This window comes from Lotus japonicus, chromosome 6 (assembly GCF_012489685.1).
Source record: "Lotus japonicus ecotype B-129 chromosome 6, LjGifu_v1.2".
NCBI classification, from domain to species: Eukaryota; Viridiplantae; Streptophyta; class Magnoliopsida; order Fabales; family Fabaceae; genus Lotus; species Lotus japonicus.
Genome location: NC_080046.1, coordinates 32,593,754 through 32,613,696, shown reverse-complemented (window position 1 = coordinate 32,613,696; position 19,943 = coordinate 32,593,754).

The window sequence follows — 19,943 nt, the reverse complement described above, 5'->3', positions numbered from 1 at the left end:
CCCAAGGTTCCTCTGAAGCTCACAGTAGCAATCACCCAGCCTCTCCAGAAACCAACCTCTCTATAGTTCCCTACACTCACCTCAGACCCACCTCTCTCTCTGAGTGCATCAATATTTTCAATCATGAAGCTTCTTTGATGCTACGCAACGTACAAGGTCAGACTGACCTGAGTCAGAATGCTGAGTCTGTGGCTGAAGAGTGGAACAGTCTGAGCACTTGGCTAGTAGCTCAGGTTCCCATTATGATGCAGCATCTGACTGCGGAAAGGGATCAGAGGATCGAGGCTGCCAAGCAGAGATTTGCAAGAAGGGTGGCTCTTCATGAACAACAACAGAGACATAAGCTTCTTGAAGCTGTTGAAGAGGCCAGACGAAAGCAAGAGCAAGCAGAAGAAGCTGCACGTCAAGCAGCAGCTCAAGCTGAACAAGCCAGATTAGAGGCAGAACGACTTGAAGCTGAGGCTGAGGCCCTTAGATGCCAAGCACTTGCACCAGTAGTGTTCACTCCTGCTGCGTCTGCTTCCATTCCAGCTCCTCAAGCTGCTCAGTTTGTTCCTTCAAGCTCTACACAGTCAAGCTCATCCAGACTCGACATCATGGAACAGCGTCTTGACACACATGAGTCTATGCTTATAGACATGAAGCAAATGATGATGGAAATTCTGCGTGGATCTGATAAACCCTAGTCTTAGGATCTCTTCGTCTTTCTCTCTTAACTTTGTTTTATTTTGTTAACCTCTGTTTATTTTCTTTAAGTTACTTTAGTTTCTCTCCTTGGTCCGTTTGTGATTATTTTTTGCATATATATATATAATTGTCTCTCTGTGTTTGCAAAAATCTTTTTATTCATAATCTTTTTGTGTTTACATCATACATTTTTTTCTTTCCTAACTTCTAGAATGGAGGATCCCTCCTCATTCTTCTGCACTCCTGGCGCTGCTCTGACCTCTCCTTCTCTAGACGATCCAGTGAATACTGGATGTTGTTGAGACTGGCATTTAGCTCATCCCTCTCCAGAATTTCTTCTGCAGTCTTGAGCTTCTTCTCCATAATTTCTTTTTCTTCCAGCAGCTTCAGTTCAAGCTGGCTGAGTTCTTGCACTTCCTCTACGAAGGCAAGGAATTCTTCTAAGTCTCTCTTCAACTCTGGACGCAGGTCCTCCTCTAGCAATGTCCTTGTCAGCTCTGATATGGTCCTTGTACCCTCTGGATGCCTTATATTAAGGAACATATCCTCCTCAAAGGCCTTCCTTCTGAGCTCTTCCAGTGCTACCATGTGTGATGCCATTTTTTTCTTTTGATGGTCTTGATCGAGTTGTAAAGCTTACCCTCCTCTAACCCGCCTTATATAAGCTTCATTCGCTTCTTGGAAGTTATTGCTCCTGCAGTTTCTCGAGGTTAAGTCCTTGGTAACTGAAGTTCTCTTTACTCCCGTGGCCGGTGGTAAACGTTCTTCTCCCGCATTTAACTCCCTTCTTTATTTCGCTTAACTCTCGTTCATGCGTCGTTTCTTTCTCCATTTTCTTAAACTTAGACCTTCTCTAAGGGGGAGTACCTTGTACTTCAAGCTAAGTTTTTCACACCCCATGCTTTTTGCTTATGACAAAAAGGGGGAGTAAACCCAGTTTTTGATGTCTAAGCTGTTAGTGTGATTTATTTTTATTCTGGAGAATTTAAGAGTTCCACCTTTATGACCATAGATGTGTCACTGGGCAAATACAAGGAATACATTTCACTTCCTCTGAAGTGATTATATTTGACTCTGATTGTATTTAACTTTGACTCTGATATACAGTTGACTCTGATACCACTTACCGTTGACTCTGAATACTTATGCGCTCTGATTATTCTATTTTCATCTAGGTCATGCGCCTTCACTCTGAACTCTTACGTTTATTAGCTCAGAATCTAGACTCTTCTAACGTTTTCATTTAGTCTTAGATTCAGGGGGAGCTACGCTCAGAATCAAGCTGTGACTTGGATTCTGATTGAGCAAGATAAACTATTCACATCAGGATAAGTCTGATTCTATATCTCTAAACTCTGTGTAACACCCCGATTTCCAGGTGTCACTTTAGTAACCAAAAATAAACTTTACACGGAAAACAGGTAATTTTTTTTCGATTCCTTTTAAATAAAGCGATAGAAAGTAAAGACATAACCCGACCACTAAACTAATCAATACACATCAAATATAAACATGTACAACCTCAGCTGCACTTCCACGTCACGCGCACTCGCAGTGACTCCAAAGTAGTATGCCCGTAGGCAAATATATACAACCCAGAAGTGTGAGTAAGAAAGTTTATAATTACAACCCACTAGGAGAAAGTCGGCCTCAAAATGGCCTAAGCAAAGACCCCTATGGTCCGACTGACTCACTGTGATCCCTCAGTAAGAGAACCACACAAAAGTCATGCGTCGGGAACCTACCCTGTCCCAAAAGCAAAACGAATCAGAGCTATTACAGTAACAACCAACTCAAAAGATTCTAACCTCCCATATCTCACACTACTATCATCGACTCTCCCTCGATCAACCATGAAGTCCGGGTCCTCGTCGAAAGCTTCAGTAATAGACATTTCGCTCCGGGTCTTTCCCGCACAACGAATCATCACGAACCGGCTGACGGACGCCTGGCAGCAGGCCGACCGCCCAAACACAAACATACAAACAAAGCCAAGGTGCTAGGGTCAACTTACAGAATACAATAGATATACAATCAACATGCGATAAAGGGGGTATATATATATGTTGTATATATACATATAAGTTATGTATTGTATCAACTCTCTAATACAATTCAATCATCAAAACACATAACGATGTTTATCAACATCAAATCATCAATATCTCAACAAATATAGTTAGAGTGCATGATATGTCAATGCAACGTCAATTCAAAAGGTTCCGGAAGAAATAGGCTGGGCACGATCGAGTCGGTCCTAACACTGGCATTGTGTCGACCATAACCCTCGAGTGTCACTTACAACCTTGACATAGCCGGATCAGTCCTAACCCGGTGGGTCGACTCTTCCCTCCGTTATGCCTGACATCAACAGGTCGATCCTAACCATTCGGTCGATCATATCCCCCATCGAATGCCCGAGTTACCCGAAGGCATATAGATATACTGTACCCGAAGGCATATAAATATACTGTACCCGAAGGCATATAGATATACTGTACCCGAAGGCATATAGATATACTGTACCCGAAGGCATATAGATATACTGTACCCGAAGGCATATAGATATACTGTACCCGAAGGTATATAGATATACTGTACCCGAAGGTATATAGATATACTGTACCCGAAGGTATATACTGTACCCGAAGGTATATAGATATACTGTACCCGAAGGTATATACTGTACCCGAAGGTATATAGATATACTGTACCCGAAGGCATATACTGTACCCGAAGGTATATAGATATACTGTACCCGAAGGTATATACTGTACCCGAAGGTATATGTCGACTCGGCGACAAAAGACAATTAATTATGAAAGGAGTGCGATCACCCTTGATGACTTCTTGAGTCATCTGACTCATCAAATCTCGATGGTCAAAAACTGCTCAGACCCAAACTCACAACAACCCAAGAGTTAGTGTCGGTCAATACAACACAACTCCTCCAACAAGAATACACGAGGGTCTAGTGTCGGTCAATACAACACAGCCCAAACAAAACCCAGAGTCTGTGCCGGTCAATACAACACGACTCGAACAACACTACCAGGAGTACTAGAGTACTCGGTGACCTTCAATCATCACCATAGCCCACCTTGATGGCTTTCCCCAATTCCAAACTCTCCAAACCCACAACATAAGTCGACTTTTCCCCGCCTTTCGTAAATATTTTTCCCCTTCAGTTCTCCTATGCTTAAACGTTAATAAAAATGATTTCAATTCAAATTAGTCAAATTATGAGTTTATTTCTCAAAGTCTAAGTTTCCCAAGTCTTTATTTTTCGAAAGCTCTATCACTCTAAGTTTCCAAAAATCAACCACCCAAAATACATTTCCCGGGGAAAGTCTAGGAATTCCAACGAATCCCAACAAATGGCTAAGTCTCAAACCCCACATTTGGACTTGCCTAGGGTTGTTCATCCAACCCGAAATGTCAAAGATTACCAGATCAATGAACCTCCACTCCGAAGTTGCGTCAAAACGCTCAATTCAACACATCATCAATATCATAAGTCATGAAACAATCATAACAATAAATCATCATCATCTACAACATCAGATAAAGCATAGGTCGAGTTTATCAACGCCTATCATGCAATCATAGCTAAATATAGCAAGTTGCCCTAACCTCGAGCTGATCCAGCTTCGAAATCACAAGCTCCTTCACTCAAGTGCTCTGAACCTTCCAAAGTTCCTTCAACTGAACCTCGGAGAAAACAAAGCAGAATCCAAACAATATCGATTAGTTCGATCACAAAACAACACATAAACGATAGACAAAGCATTAAAGCTTCAGAATACGACAATCGGGTACAAAAAGACAAGTTTTCGAAAACGAAAACTCCCTCCCCAACACTACAAGGTCACGGCCACAAAGGAAAAAGGGCTTCGGCTCTTTTTCTTCGACCAAATCAATTCACAAGGTATTTTTGGGGTAAAACTAAGGCAAAGAAACTGTCAGAACAATTTTCGGACAATCGGGCCGAAATACGGCTATCCAGGGGCATTTTGGTCCAAAATAAAAGCTCAAAACCTCAAAGTTATCAGTTCGGAAAACAAATTTGACTGCAATGATCCTAACGACATCCGTGACAACAAATCCTAAAGGCACGAAGTCAGATTACGGCTTTTCGACAATAAAGTTTCGAAATGTGAGACAAAAAGGTTTTGAAACAGTTTTTCAGATCCTGGACAACTGGATCACAATCGGCGATTACTGACAGAGGTTTTAGACTCTAGGGAACATAGGGAAGATAACCCAAGCAAGAAATCAGAGAAAACGAACAGTTTTACAAAAAGCTCAAAACTGTGAGCACAGAAACGACTTAAGAAACGCAACAGAAACAGTAATCAGAGGTAGGATTCATGCTAGTTACCTCGATACCTAGAAGTAGGGACGAACTGCACGAAGATCAGTCAAGTTTTCGCGAAAATCTCCTCCCCCCTTGCTCTCCACGAAATTCGGCCACAATAGGAAGAAAATGAAGGAATTTTTGCTTTTTGAGCTATTTATAGGCAGGCGAAATCGCGGGAAAATGAAAATTTCGCGATTCCGATTTTTGCAGCACGTTCACCGAGGAATTCTAAGAGAGATTCTGGCGTCAGAATTCCAGAACTCAAAACAAGTATCTATGATTTGGGAAAAACGATATCTAAAATCCCAAAAGCGGTGTAAGTTAATCTGTCCCGAAAAACTACTTTTTGCTGTGATGCTCAAACGACAAAACTTCCTTCTGAAGAAAGATTGGAAACGTCGAAACAAATCTGGCAACGCGGACGGAAACTTCGTTAGAAGTCCCGAAAAGAAAAAGTCTTCATCCATCGCTCGAATCTAGGGTTTCGAAGCAAAGAAATTAGCGTCGTCGGACATCCGAAAAGTGAAACCTATCGTGCGTACAGTCCAGAGTTCCGAAATGAAACGCTGGTCGATGGAAAAATAAAGAGAATCTTTAAATTTCCCAAAGATTAGAAATCTCACTCAAAACGTTGCTTTAAAAGCGAAATAGCCTATTCTGGACACGCTCGCCATAAGGCAAGTGTGCAGACGACTCGCACTAACTCCGAAAACGACTACGCAACATTCCTCAAGCAATTCCTGAACTTTCTTCTTCATTAATCTTTCTCGAACATCGAACCCCTGTCACGCTTACATTGATTCTACGCGTGAGTCGGAAACTAGCTTGTTCTGAAAATCCAGGTCTTACACTCTGAGTGAATTCAGTTTATTGTTTAAGAATTGTTCATCAAAAATCTTAGTTTTGTCATCATCAAAAAGGGGGAGATTGTAAGATCAACTTTTGATCGTGTAGTACAACTCTTATGTTTTGATGATTACAAGTTAACATTTGAGTATGAACAATTATGGTACTCTAACGTGTTTTTCTGAGTGTGCTATTTACAGGCTCTGACCTCTATTCAATCTCACACAAATCAGAAGCACTGTGCTTAAAGAGTGACCCAAGCAACGCTTTCGCAACATCTATGTTCACTATGAACAGTAGAAAAGCTTCAGAAGATCTGAAGTTCTACAAGCTCTGATGTGGACTCAGTCACTAGAAGTTCTGAAGATCCAGAAGTTCTGATAACCAAGAAACACTGAAGGTTCAGATGTTCTGATGGTGTAGAAGACTCTGAAGATCCAGAAGCTGAATAGTGGAAACTCTGATGTCCATAAGCAAGAAACTCTGAAGACCATGTACTTCCCTCTGAATTCAGAATCAGAAGATACAACGTCCAGAGGATCTGTGCCTTCCCTCTGACTCTGATCAACCGGCTTCACAAGTTCCAACATGAAGCATTCCCCTGATCAGAAGTCTCCTAGGTTTAAAGGTCAAGTCACTATCCAAGTACAAAAGTAACTGTACCATCCTGACGACCTACCTAACGTTCTCAGCCACAGCAGAAGCTGGAATTTCCAGAACTGCCCTCCAACGGTAGCATTTCCATGCAGCGCTCAAACCCTAATCCTTGGAGTATAAATAGAGGCTGAAGATTGAAAGATGCGGTTGGAAGAATTTACTCAAGCACAAGCTATATTCAAAAACCTTCAAGCATTCTTTCATCTGAATTCATTGTGTTTACTATTAGCTTTTCAGAAGCAAATTTCTTGTAAACATTCTTTGTTAAACAGTTTGTTTAGTTACCTTTAGGAGATCAAGGTTGATCGGATCCTAGAGAAGACTAAGAGAGTAAATCTTAGTGTGAGCTAAGTCAGTGTAATTGTTAGTCACTTGTAGGTTTCAAGTGCAGTTGTAACACTTTACCTGATTAGTGGATTGCCTTCATTCTAAGAAGGAAGAAATCACCTTGACGGGTGGACTGAATTAGCTTGAGGGATTTATCAAGGGAACCAGGATAAAAATCCTTGTGTGCTTTTCTATCTCTTATCTTTAGCACTTAAGTCTCGAAAGATTTGTTAAAATCTTTAAGGTGGAAGTTTTTATTTGAAAACGTTATTCAAACCCCCCCTTTCTACCGTTTTTCATACCTTCATGGATAACATGTGCTTTATTATGTCATAATGAGAAAAAACCATTACATCGATTGGCTTTATATAATATTTCAGCTTTACACAAGAGAAGTACAAGCATAAGCATAGTTTCTCGATCATGGTGTATCGAGTTTCTGCATCATTCAACACCCTACTTAAGTAAAATATGGCTCTTTCGTTGCCACCTTCATCTTCTTGAGCCAACATGCTTCCAATGGTTTCATCTGTGGCACAGATATACAGCTTCATTGGCCTCCCTCTTATGGGTGGTGCCATCACAGGTGGGTTGGACAGGTACTCTTTGAGCTCATCAAATGCCTTCTGGTGCTCTGCTTCCCAGCGGAATACATCTTCCTTCTTTAGTCGAAGAAGCGAGGAAAATGACTTGGTCTTCTCACTGAGGTTGGCAATGAATCTCCTCAGGAAGTTAATCTTTCCCAGTAACGATTGCAGTTGCTTCTTGCTGGTTGGTGGACTCGTATCGAAAATGGCTTTAGCTTTATTTTTGTTGATCTCGATGCCCTTTTTATGCACCACAAAGCCCAAAAAATCACCCTTTGGTAGGTCGCACCAGCGTTTTTCAACCCAAATGGCATGACCACCCACTCATATGTCCCTAAGGCACCAGGACATTGAAAGGCTGTCTTCGACACGTCCTCTTCCGCTATGAAGATTTGGTTGTAGCCTGAATAACCATCCAACAAGCTTAAGTATTCGTGACCAGCAGCTGAATCTACCATCATCTCGGCAATGGGCATGTGATACTCGTCTTTTGGAGTGGCAGCGTTAAGATCTCGAAAGTCAATGCAAACTCTCATCTTCCCATTCTTCTTGATCACTGGGACCACGTTAGCTAACCAATCCACATATCGAGCTGTTCTGATAAATTTGCACCTAAGGAGCCTTTCGATTTCTTCCTTGATTTTTACCAACACATCTGGATGGAACCTCCTAGGTAATTGCTTGACTGGTTTCTTGTCTTCCTTGATGGGTAACTGTAATTCCACCAGTTCTCGACTAAGTCCTGGCATCTCATCGTAATCCCAAGCGAAACAGTCTTTGAATTCCTTGAGCAATTTCACCATCCTATCCTTTAGCTCCGGATCAATAAGAGCGCTGATGTATGTTGGTTTCTTCTCTGAGCCATCACCCAAGTCCACTTCTTCCAAAGGATCCTGTGCTTCCATTTTCTTGGAAACGTCGACCACTGGCTTCTCGAAACCCAATGGGCTATCATCATAGATGCAATCTAACCTCAAATTTCGGAGATCTTCGAATTCTTCGACACTCTGCTCGTCTTCTTCCAAGCACGTGTTATCCTTATTTGTTGTTGCCTCCTCCTGAAGTCTCATCTCGACAGGCAGAATTGAGACATCAGCTTCGTCAATAGCCATTTCTTTGGCCATTCTCGCGGCCTCTAAGGCCGTTCTTACTCTATTTTCGGCTGCGTAAGCCGAAATTCGAGCTATGCTCGAATTAATCATCTTTACCATTTTTTTGCCACTCAGTAGTGGCATCTTTTTCCTCATCACTGTGCCATCCACTCATGGCATCAGGTTTGCAAGCTTCATTGAGGTTTAGCCCCCGGATGGGATCCAATGTCACTGAGTACTCTGAGTATGGATTGAAATATTGATTGGCCACTGTGTCCAAAGGAGCAATTGTGGCTAGGCTTTTCTCAAAATTCTTTTTGCCAAATAGCCTGTCTCTGCTAAATAGTAGCTTTGATCTGCTTGTACATTTTCGACGACCCCATCAGATTTCCAAATGGATATACGTTGGTGCAAAGTTGAGGGCACTGCCCCTACGCCATGAATCCATTCTCTCCCCAGCAACAAATTGTAATTGGCCTTTGAAGGAACCACAATGAACAATGTGGAGCGGGCCACCGTTCCTACGGTTATATTCAACATGATTGGCCCCAGGGAAGAATCTGTCTTTCCTTCATAATCAGAAAGTACCATATCATGTGGGATTAGGTCTGCTTCAGTTTTACCCAACTTTTTTAGCATAAACCTAGGCATCAGATTGATCGCAGCTCCCCCGTCGACAAGGACCTTGTTAACTCCTTTTTCCTCAACTTTAGCCCAAACAAATAGTGGCTTCAAGTGGCTCTTCATCTGTTCGGTTGGCCTCTGGAAAATAGCTCTCTCATCCTCGACAGACCCTTTTTGCATCACATAATAACACAAAGGGTTATCATCTGGCTCTTCCTCGACATAGTAGTCTTCCTTGCTTTCAGTAACCTCTGAGATTCTATCGAACTCCGCAGGTAAGATGGACACTATGCAAATGATATTGAGGTCTTCTTCATCGCTGTCGTTGAAATCTTCGAGCATGTCTTCATCCTCATCTTCAACAGCATCTTTTCCCTTTTCCTTGGCCGGGTTTCGTGAAACAGTTGTTCCCTGTTTTATGGCATGGTCCAGTTGATTGATAATCGACGCCACGCTAGGTTCGTTGCTAGGATTGTCTTCTGGCTTTATGTCCCATAGTGAACGAAATTTGCCACCTCTTTCCCTTTCAGCTTTCCTTTTCCTAAGGAAACGTCTGAACTGAGTTCTGGTCATTTGCTCAGGAGCATAGTAGTTCCCGGAGCCGTATGAGTAGCTTCGCGACACACGAGAATTGTTGATGTAAGAGGATCCCTGGCCCAAGTCGATTTTCTGCCACTTTTGGTGTTGTTTTGGCCTTGGAGGTGCTGGCCTGAACCATTGGTTTTTTGGTAATCCAGCATCAGGGACGTAAGTTTTGTCCTTGCCTCTTGACTTCTGGCCTTTGTGGCCGTCGAGTTCCTGGCCCCTCTCAACCCACTCCTCGTGGGGATATTTCAACCTTCTAGACACATGCGCCTTCTTTTGATAGTGTTTTTTCATTTCAGAATCTTGGTAAGCTTTGGCTGCAGACTTGTCGAAGACTGCGCTGCATCGAGGGCACAGCATGACTTCTTTCTCGCCATCTTTGCTTCGGCATAGAAATTCGACAAGAGTTTCTCCAGCCTTGGGGTAAACTTCATCTAAGCTCACCTCTTTCTCGACCTCTGGTCCTTCGACAACAGTGTTTTCCTCCTTTGCTTCCCCGAGTGTCAGGCCCGGATCTAGCTTTTCAGAAATGTCGACCATGCCAATATAGAAAGGTTCCACATAGTTGGTCTCAGCTACCTGCAACGGATCAGAGTCAATCTTCATTTGGCCTTTGGCTTTCTCATCATACTTGAGTCTCCCTGAATCCAATGCCCCCTGCACAAGATCCCTGAAACGAACACACTGTGAGGTCCAATGACCGAAAAAGTTGTGATATTTACAATACTTCTTCCCTTTCCTTTGTTCAGGAGAAGGAAGCTTTTGGTCTTTAGGGACCACAAGCAAACCATCAGACACAAGTATATCATAAATTGCATCACATTTGGTCACATCAAAAGTATAAGTTTTCACAGCAGGAATGGTGTTCTTGGGGTTTTCTTTCCCAAGTTTGTTTTCATATGGTTTCAATGCTTTACAAACGTAAGGATCGCCTGGCTGGAGCTCAGCCAGATTGACATCATTTATGTCGACGTCTGCAGGGACTTCTCGATAAATACACGGACTTTGACACACTGGGTCAGTGTCTATGTACGCTACTTTTTCCTTCTTTGGCCACTTAGTAGTCTTGGCCTTTTCTTCAGACTTTTCAGCCTTTAGTAATTCGATGTGCCTCACTCTGTCTGCGAGTAGGGACATATCTCGAATATATTGAGTATCGATTTTCTTTCTAATAGAATACTCTAGACCACCAGCGGCTAAGACAACTAGCTCATGTTCAGGGACATGAGTGAAACATCGAGATTTAAGCATCCTAAACTTGTTTAGATAATCATCAATGGATTCTGCTGGCTTCCTTTTGACACTAGCCAAATCCTTCAAACTTACCTTGCACTCTCCCCTGAAGAATTGTTCATGGAAAATTCTTTCCAATTGGGCCCAGGTGTGGACTGACCTTGGGGCGAGGGTAGTGAACCAGGTGAACGCATTCTTAGTTAAAGAACTTGGGAAGTACTTCATTTTCAAATTTTCATTGATAGCTAAGTCCCCTGCTTCAATTTGGTACTTGGCTATGTGCTCTATAGTAGACTCTCCTGAGTCCCCAGAGAATTTGGTGAACTTAGGGACCTTCCAGCCTCGAGGAAGTTCAGATTCGAGAACTTCTTCTGTAAAAGCCGATACAAAATGGGGTCTATTTGCGAAACCTATGTTGAAGCCATGTTGGTTCAACAATTGTTCCACAACTGCAGCAACATTTTGTTGCCCCCCAGCGTTCTGTTGTCGCATTCTTTCTAGCACACCATCAGCGTGCTCATCCCTGTTCACCATATACACATTTTGCAATGGTGGTCGCACTCCCTCGTTTCCCCCAAACAAAGGGTTTGCCCCCAAGTCTTGGTGTTGTGGCGCTTGATAGCGCACAGGAGCTGGGACATGATTAGGCAATGGGATTTGATTAATCCCTGGTGCCGGTTGGATTTCGACTGGTGCCCCCAGGGCTGTAGCCAAACGATCCATCTGATGTGCCAAATGTTGATTATTGGCATTATTATTTTGGAGCACGGGGTTAATTATTTCACCTATCTGTCCAGATAGCATGTTAACTATAAGATCAAGTTTTGATCGTGTAGTACAACTCTATGTTTTGATGATTACAAGCTAACATTTGAGTATGAACAATTGTGGTACTCTAACGTGTTTTTCTGAGTGTGCTGTTTACAGGCTCTGACCTCAATTCAATCTCACACAAATCAGAAGCACTGTGCATAAAGAGTGACCCAAGCAACGCTTTCGCAACATCTATGTTCAGCATGAACAGTAGAAATGCTTCAGAAGATCTGAATTTATACAAGCTCTGATAAGGACTCAGTCACTAGAAGTTCTGAAGATCCAGAAGTTCTGACAACCAAGAAACACTGAAGGTTCAGATGTTCTGATGGTGTAGATGACTCTGAAGATCCAGAAGCTGAATAGTGGAAACTCTGATGTCCAGAAGCAAGAAACTCTGAAGACACTGTACTTCCCTCTGAGTTCAGAATCAGAAGATACAACGGTCAGAGGATTTGTGCTTTCCCTCTGACTCTGATCAACCGGCTTCACAAGTTCCAACATGAAGCATTCCCTTGATCAGAAGTCTCCTAGGTTTAAAGGTAAAGTCACTATCCAAGTACAAAAGCAAATGTACTATCCTGACGACCTACCTAACGTTCTCAGCCACAGCAGAAGCTGGAATTTCCAGAACTGCCCTCCAACGGTAGCATTGCCATGCAGCGTTCAAACCCTAATCCTTGGAGCATAAATAGAGGCTGAAGTTTGAAAGATTCGGTTGGAAGAATTACATACGCGCAAGCTATATTCAAAAACCTTCAAGCATTCTTTCATCTGAATTCATTTTGTTTACTATTAGCTTTTCAGAAGCAAATCTCTAGTAAACATTCCTTGGTTAAACAGTTTGTTTAGTTCCTTTAGGAGATCAAGGTTGATCGGATCCTAGAGAAGACTAAGAGAGTGAATCTTAGTGTGAGCTAAGTCAGTGTAATTGTTAGTCACTTGTAGGTTTCAAGTGCAGTTGTAACACTTTACCTGATTAGTGGATTGCCTTCATTCTAAGAAGGAAGAAATCACCTTGACGGGTGGACTGGATTAGCTTGAGGGATTTATCAAGTGAACCAGGATAAAAATCCTTGTGTGCTTTCCTATCTCTTATCTTTAGCACTTAAGTTCTCGAAAGATTTGCTAAAATCTTTAAGGTGGAAGTTTTAACTTGAAAACGTTATTCAAATCCCCCCCTTTCTACCGTTTTTCATACCTTCAATTGGTATCTGTGAGACCCAAGTTTTTAAGCTTAGAATAAATTAGTGAAATTTCTTTTTCACGATTAATTCGAGGTAACGTGGAGGAAAACCTGAACAAGTGTTTATGGAATGGGATGGATTTGTGAAGGAGAAAGTTCAGGAAAAAGCTAAGGATTGTATCAAAGTCGATAGAAGTTATAACACGATTAGTATTCGCTTAAACCTAGGTCAAGAACGCTAGTAAATAGCTAATTTACTCTTTAAGGTACGATGGAAACTAATTCCAAAAATCTTCAGAGAAATGTTAGAATTTCTCTTATTCGTCTATAAACGAGCGTTTCGATACGAAACCCTGGAATGTACAAACGTCAAATTCCAATTCTCGGAAGTTTGCCGAAACGGAATCACTGATAGTTTAGAAACCTTAAAATCAACGGACTATGAAGACTTTTTCCATTCGGAGCTTCAAATAAAGATTCCACACGCGTTCGCCCACTCTAATCGACGTTCCAAATCTTTCTTCAGAAGGAAGTTTCTGCATCCGAGGTCAAAACCATAAAGTGCATTTTAAGTCGGTAAACATTAAAAACAAGCCTCGAAAACCAAAAATCATACTGATATTTCTTTGAAGAATTAGAAGATTCAGCGGGAAGATTATCGTGTCTAAAATACGTTGGAATCAGTAGGAAAAATCGGAATCGCGAAATTCTCATTTTTCCGCATTTTCCATTTCCTATATATAGTTTGAAAAATGAAAAAAAAAACAAAAAACATCACAAACCCACACACACGGCCGTGAGCTTCTTGGAGGAAAGGAGGAGATTTGATTTTTTCCAATTCTTGACCGATCGTCGTTCTGTTCGTTGCTACGCGTAGGCCTCGAGGTACTGATGCAATTCCTTACTTCTGATCGTCAATTCTGTCGCTTTTCTCTATGTCTTTCTGTGCTCAAAGTTTTGAGCTTTTTATAAAACTATCCAAATAACTTGATTTCAGTGTCTAAACTTATTGCCTACGTGCTCTAGAGCATGAATATCCGGTTGTTTTCTGCTGAATCTCGCCGAATTGCCGCCGAGTTTCAATTCTGCTCAAAAACCCATTTTTATGCTGAGGTTCCGCTTTTTGGATCAAAAACTCTCGACTGAGCTTCGCTTTAGTAGGATTAGTTGTTATAAATGTCGTTAGGATCGACCCCATCTAATTTGTTTTTCGAAATTCTGATTTTGAGTTTCCGAGCTAAAAATATTGACCAAAATACCCCTGCGACAGTTTTCGACCGGATAATTTTTCTGAGAGTTTCCCTGGCCTAGATATCGCCTAAGAATACCTAGGAATTGATTTAGATCGAAGAAAAAGTTCGAAAACTCCATTTTCCATAGTGGCCGAAACCTATTTGCTTGGGTACCGGGTCCAAAAATAATTTTTGGGTCTCTATGACCTGAGCCATTGCGTAGCTCTTTCAATTTTCGAAATTTTGGCGCCGGTTTCGTGTCATTCCGAGTTTTGTAGCTCGAGTTATGCACGTTTTAGCGAATAAAGTGTTTTTGTACAAAACTTGAATCGAGTCAAAACTCATCCATTCGGGGAAAGCCCTTCCATTCGTGCCTAGATGTTGTACTCTGAAGCTTCTTGAGCTTTGTCGAACATTAGTTAGGATTGTTTCGACTGTATCGACTTGTGTTGATTCATTATTGCTTTGTTTGCTCAAAGGTTCAATTGTAGAAACTTTGGGATTGACTGAACAAGCTTGTGAGGGAGACCTACACCGCGAGACTGGAACAACTCGAGGTTAGGCCAACTTACTTACTAGCTAATTTTGTGTGTATGCGTCGATAAATTCGACTTGAATATATTATGATAGTGAGTGGCAACTCACCGTTATTAGCTAATGACCTAGAGTCGACTTGTTCGACTTATTTGTTAAATTCTGCACAAATATTGCATGAACTGTTCTGAAAAATGTTTTTCTGGAGGCTTCGGCCGAGTGAACTTATATGAGACGTGTGTCTCCGTTTTCTGAGAGGCTTCGGCCGTTTATTGGTTTCTGTCTTATCGCTTTCTAGTGGATATGACAAGGTTATGTTTACAGCACTGCCTTATTGATTCATCGCTCGTTAGAGCTTGATGTATTTGAGTTTATGATTAAATTGTGCTGACTATATTCGTGCATTTTGATGCCACTTTTGGAGTGTAGAATACACTTATCCTTGTCATGGCAATGACGGGTTCGTATTGGGAATGTTTGATAGGTCGAACCAAGGTTCGAGCCTTTATTGTTTTAGGAATCGAGACCTTCCCGGGGAATTACTTGGGTTTATTGGGATCTTTTTACTTATAGAGTTTTGGACCGAAAATAATCATAATCTGTTTTATGTAAATAAATCCATAATATATTTATTAAGGATATAATGCTTTTAATTAATGACGATGATTCAACGGAAAAGACTTAGGAATGAAAGTGAATTTGGAAAACGGGAATGGGTCGGTGATCCTAGCTTTGGGAACTTTATTTTGAAAGGTGTTGGAAATGAAAACTGAACTTTGGAATTAACGACATAATGCACTAACTTACGATGGAACACTTTACCTAATAAAAGAAATATTGTTTTAAGGGAACTCATTTTTATGGAAAAGAATTTGAAGACGGGCTTTAGCCAAGGGTCTGGGCGTTAGTAAGGTACTAGTAGAGTACACTTGGCACAACAGGTAGTGACGGTCAGCCGTGTAGAGTTGTATCGTGCCTGTTGATGTCTGGCGTAGCAAGCAGGATGGTTAAACCCGTGGGGTCACAACCGACTTGACTATAGCCTAGATTTCTTGTTGTAGATGCCTTTGGTCAATGAACCAATTTTCACCTGTGAGGACGAGTCGTGGTTTTGATAATCATATTGCACACATGCATATACGCGATGAAGTGGCAAGTAGAGTACTTCGGTATAGCAGGAAGTAACGATCAGCCATGCAGAGTTGAATCGGTCCTGACTATACCTGGCACAACAGGAGGTAACGATCATCCATGTAGAGTTGTATCGTGCCTGTTGATGTTCGGCATAGCAAGCAGAAATGGTCAAACCATGTAGAGTTTGTACCGTCTTGACTATAGCCAAAGGTGATAAGCGACACCCGAGCAGAAATGGTTAAACACGAGGCCGGTGTTACGACCGTCTCGAGGTGCCCAGTGTAAGACCCAAGTTTTTAAGCTTAGAATAAGTGGAAGAGATTTCCATTTACGATTAGGCTTGATGTATTGTGAAAGGAAACCTGAACAAGAGTTTACCAAATGAAATAAATTTATGAAGGAGAAAGTTCAGGAAAAGTCAAAGGATCGTATCGAAGTCGATAAAAGTTATAGCACGATCGTTATACGCTTAAACCTAGGTCAGAAACCCTAATATATAGCTAATTTTCATTTATAGGCACGATGGAAGTTAATTCCAAAAATCTTCAGAGAAATGTTAGAACTTCTCTTTTTCCATATATCACAATCGTTTCGAGGCGAAACTCTAGGATCTACGAACGTCCGATTCCAATCATCGGAAGTTTGCCGAAACCGAATCCCTGGTATTTCAAAACCCTAGAATTTCTCGACGATGAAGACTTTTTCTATTCAGAGCTTCAAATGAATATTCTACACGCGTACACCCATTTCTCTTGATGATTTCAATCTTTCTTCAGAAGGAAGTTTTCCATTCCGACATCCGATGCAAAAAGCAACTTATCGGGTAAAATAGTTTTATACCGACTATGCTTTAGTTGCCAAAAATACAAAGAGACCTCATTTTAGTTTTGGAATTCTTTCGCCAAAACATATCTATTAATTCACGGAGTATGACGCCGGAAAAATCAGATTCGCGAAACTTTCATTTTCCCGCGAATTTCCAACCTTTATATATAGCAAAGAAAGGAAGAAAAACTCAAATTTTCCTCCATTTTCTTCATCAAGGCCGCGAGTTCTACAAGGGAGGGAGAAGAGAAGATTTTCTTCATCGTTTGCTTGATCGTCGATCAATCAATTGCTACTTCAAGGCTTCGAGGTATAGTCGCTAATCCTTACCTCTGATCGCTTTTTCCATAGCTTTTCTGTAGAGTTTTCTGAGCGGATAGTTTATGGGTTTTTGCAAAACTATCCTGAATCTTTCATTTCTGATTCTAAACCTCTTCTATATGTGCCCAAGATCACTTCTGCCGGATTAGATTTTCCGTTATGTCGCCGGAATTCCGCCGGAATCAATTTTAGCCTTAAATACCCATTTTTGGAGTTTTTGAGGTAAAGCTTCAACCTTTAGACTAAAAACTATCGCCTTAGCTTAGTGTTAGTAGGATTAGTTGTCATAAACGTCGTTAGTAACATCCCTGCAAAATTTGGTTTTTGGGATTTCAGTTTTGAAATTTCTAAGTTAAAAATCATGACCAAAATACCCCTGCGACAGTTTTTGATCCGATAATTTTTCCGAGTTCAGAATACCCTTAGTTACGGCTAATGAAAGCATAGGAACCAAGTTTGATCGAAGAAAAATCGAGCCCCACAATTGTGAAAAGTGGCCGAGCCCTATAGAGGAGGAGGGGGAAAATTCCTTTTCCGAAAACTTGTCCTTTCGCGCTAGATTATCGTACCTCGGAGTATGAACTACTTCGTGTAACCTTAGTGAGCATTGATAGCTTAGTTTCCGATAGATTTTGATAGAATTCTGTGGTTTTACTTTAAAGGTTCTTTTGAAGAATTTCCTGAAGATCAAGGAGCTTATTGTGAAGGAACGTTTGAGGAGAACGCTGGAATAACTAGAGGTAAGGGCAACTTACCTTACTAGCTAATGCTTTAGGTGTCGACGAATTCGACTTGATTTATTGTTTATGCACTTGTTTGTGATTGACTGGGAAAAGTTTTCTGAGGCTTCGGCTGACAATGTAGATGATTCATCTACTGAATGTTTTTGGAGATTGACTTACATGCTATGTGCTATGTGGGTAATCTAGGATGTGTGGTGCATGCCTTATATGCTAAGTGCTATGTGGTTATTGCTTATTATGTTGATATATGACATGTTGATTGATGGTGCTGAGTTATTTATGCTTTAGCAATGAAATCTGAGTTTCTGAATAGTGAGAATAGCGGGCAGGTCATGCCGATTTTATTTTGAGAGTTTTGAGAAAGTTCGATAGGACGAATGAGATTCGGGCCTTGTTATGGTGTTTATGGATCGAGACATTCTCTGGAGTCATTTGGGATTTGGAGATCCCGGGAACTTATAAGATTCGCGATAAGATTAAAAGGATCTCATTTTGTAAAGAAAACTCATAAGACATTAAACAACCTCTAAAATCTTCAAATAATGATAATAAACTCGAAAGGAAGCTTAGGATGAAGATCTTAGTTTTGGAAAACGAGAAGTGTCGTCGGATCCAAGTGTTGAGAAAGTTGAGAAGTTTTGAGTATGTTGATACTCTTGTGCTGTGGGAGCAGTTATGTCGTTGGGCTATCCGAGGGATAAGCCGGGAGACTGATAGTTTTCGAGTATGTCAATACTCTTTGCTCGCTGAGCAGCTTTTGACCTTCGGATGGAGATGAGTCGGATGATTCGAGGAATCATCATGAGTTCAGTTTATGCCTTCGGGTACAATTTATGCCTTCGGGTACAGTTTATGCCTTCGGGTACAGTTTATGCCTTCGGGTACAGTTTATACCTTCGGGTAATTCGGACATCGACAGGGGATATGATCGACCGTGAGGTTAGGATCGACCTGTTGATTGTCGGGCATAGCGGAGGGAAAAGTCGACCCGCAGGGTTAAGACTGATCCGGCTATGTCAAGGTTGTAAGTGACACTCGGGGGTTATGGTCGACACAATGCCAGTGTTAGGACCGACTCAAACGTGCCCAGCCTATTCTTTCTGGAACCGTCGACAGTGACGTTGCATTGACATATCATGCACTCTAATTGTATCGTTATGTGTTTTGATGAGTTGATGTTGATAAACATCGTTATGTGTTTTGATGAGTAGATGTTGACAGATATCGTTATGTGCTTTGATGATGGAATTGTACTAGAGTGTTGATAACATGCTATGTTTAAACCTTAGGGTAGACAATGCAGAACTTATATGTATATAGACAACATATATATATATACCCCTTATACTTTATCTGGTGTCTTGTATTCTCTATCCTATATTCCGTAAGTTGACCCTTGCACGTGCTACCTGTGTTTGGGGGGCTATGTATGCCCTTTTTGTCAGATGTCGTTGGTGGATTCTTCCGTGATTCCTCGTCGTTCGGGGAAGACCCGGAGCGAAATGACTACTATTGAGCCTTCGACGTGGACCCGGACTTCACGCATGACTAGATGGGAGTCGATGATGGAAGTATGGGGGATGGGTGATTAGAGTCTATTAAGGTTGGGTGTTAGTGTCCTAGCTCTGACTTATTCTTATTTTTGAGGGCTTGTGTTGCTGACACTTGACCTAACATTTTGGGATTGTACATTTTGCCTACGGGCGTTACACTTTTCTACTTTCCGTCATTGGAGGTTACTCGTGACGAGGTCGCTATTTACAGCGGGGGATGCTATATATATTGTATATTAGTTCTGCTGCCTTTCGCATTTGGGTTTTATTTAATTCAGTCTTGTCTTAGTTATTATCAAAAAAAAATTATTTACGTTTTTCCGCATTAAGTTTACTTTTGGTTACTAAAGTGACGCCACCGAAATCGGGGTGTTACTCCCAGCCTATAAGTGGCAATACCGTTGGTTTGTCCCGTCGCCAAGCAGAGTGACGTCGTTGATTTGTTTCGTCGCCAAGCAGAGTGACGTTGTTGGTTTGTTCCGTCGCCAAGCAGAGTGACGTTATTCGAATTTGCGTCAGCATATTCTGCATTGACACAATGCATCTTATTATGATTGACGTTGCATGACATATCATGCTCTCTAACTATATTTGTTGAGATCTTG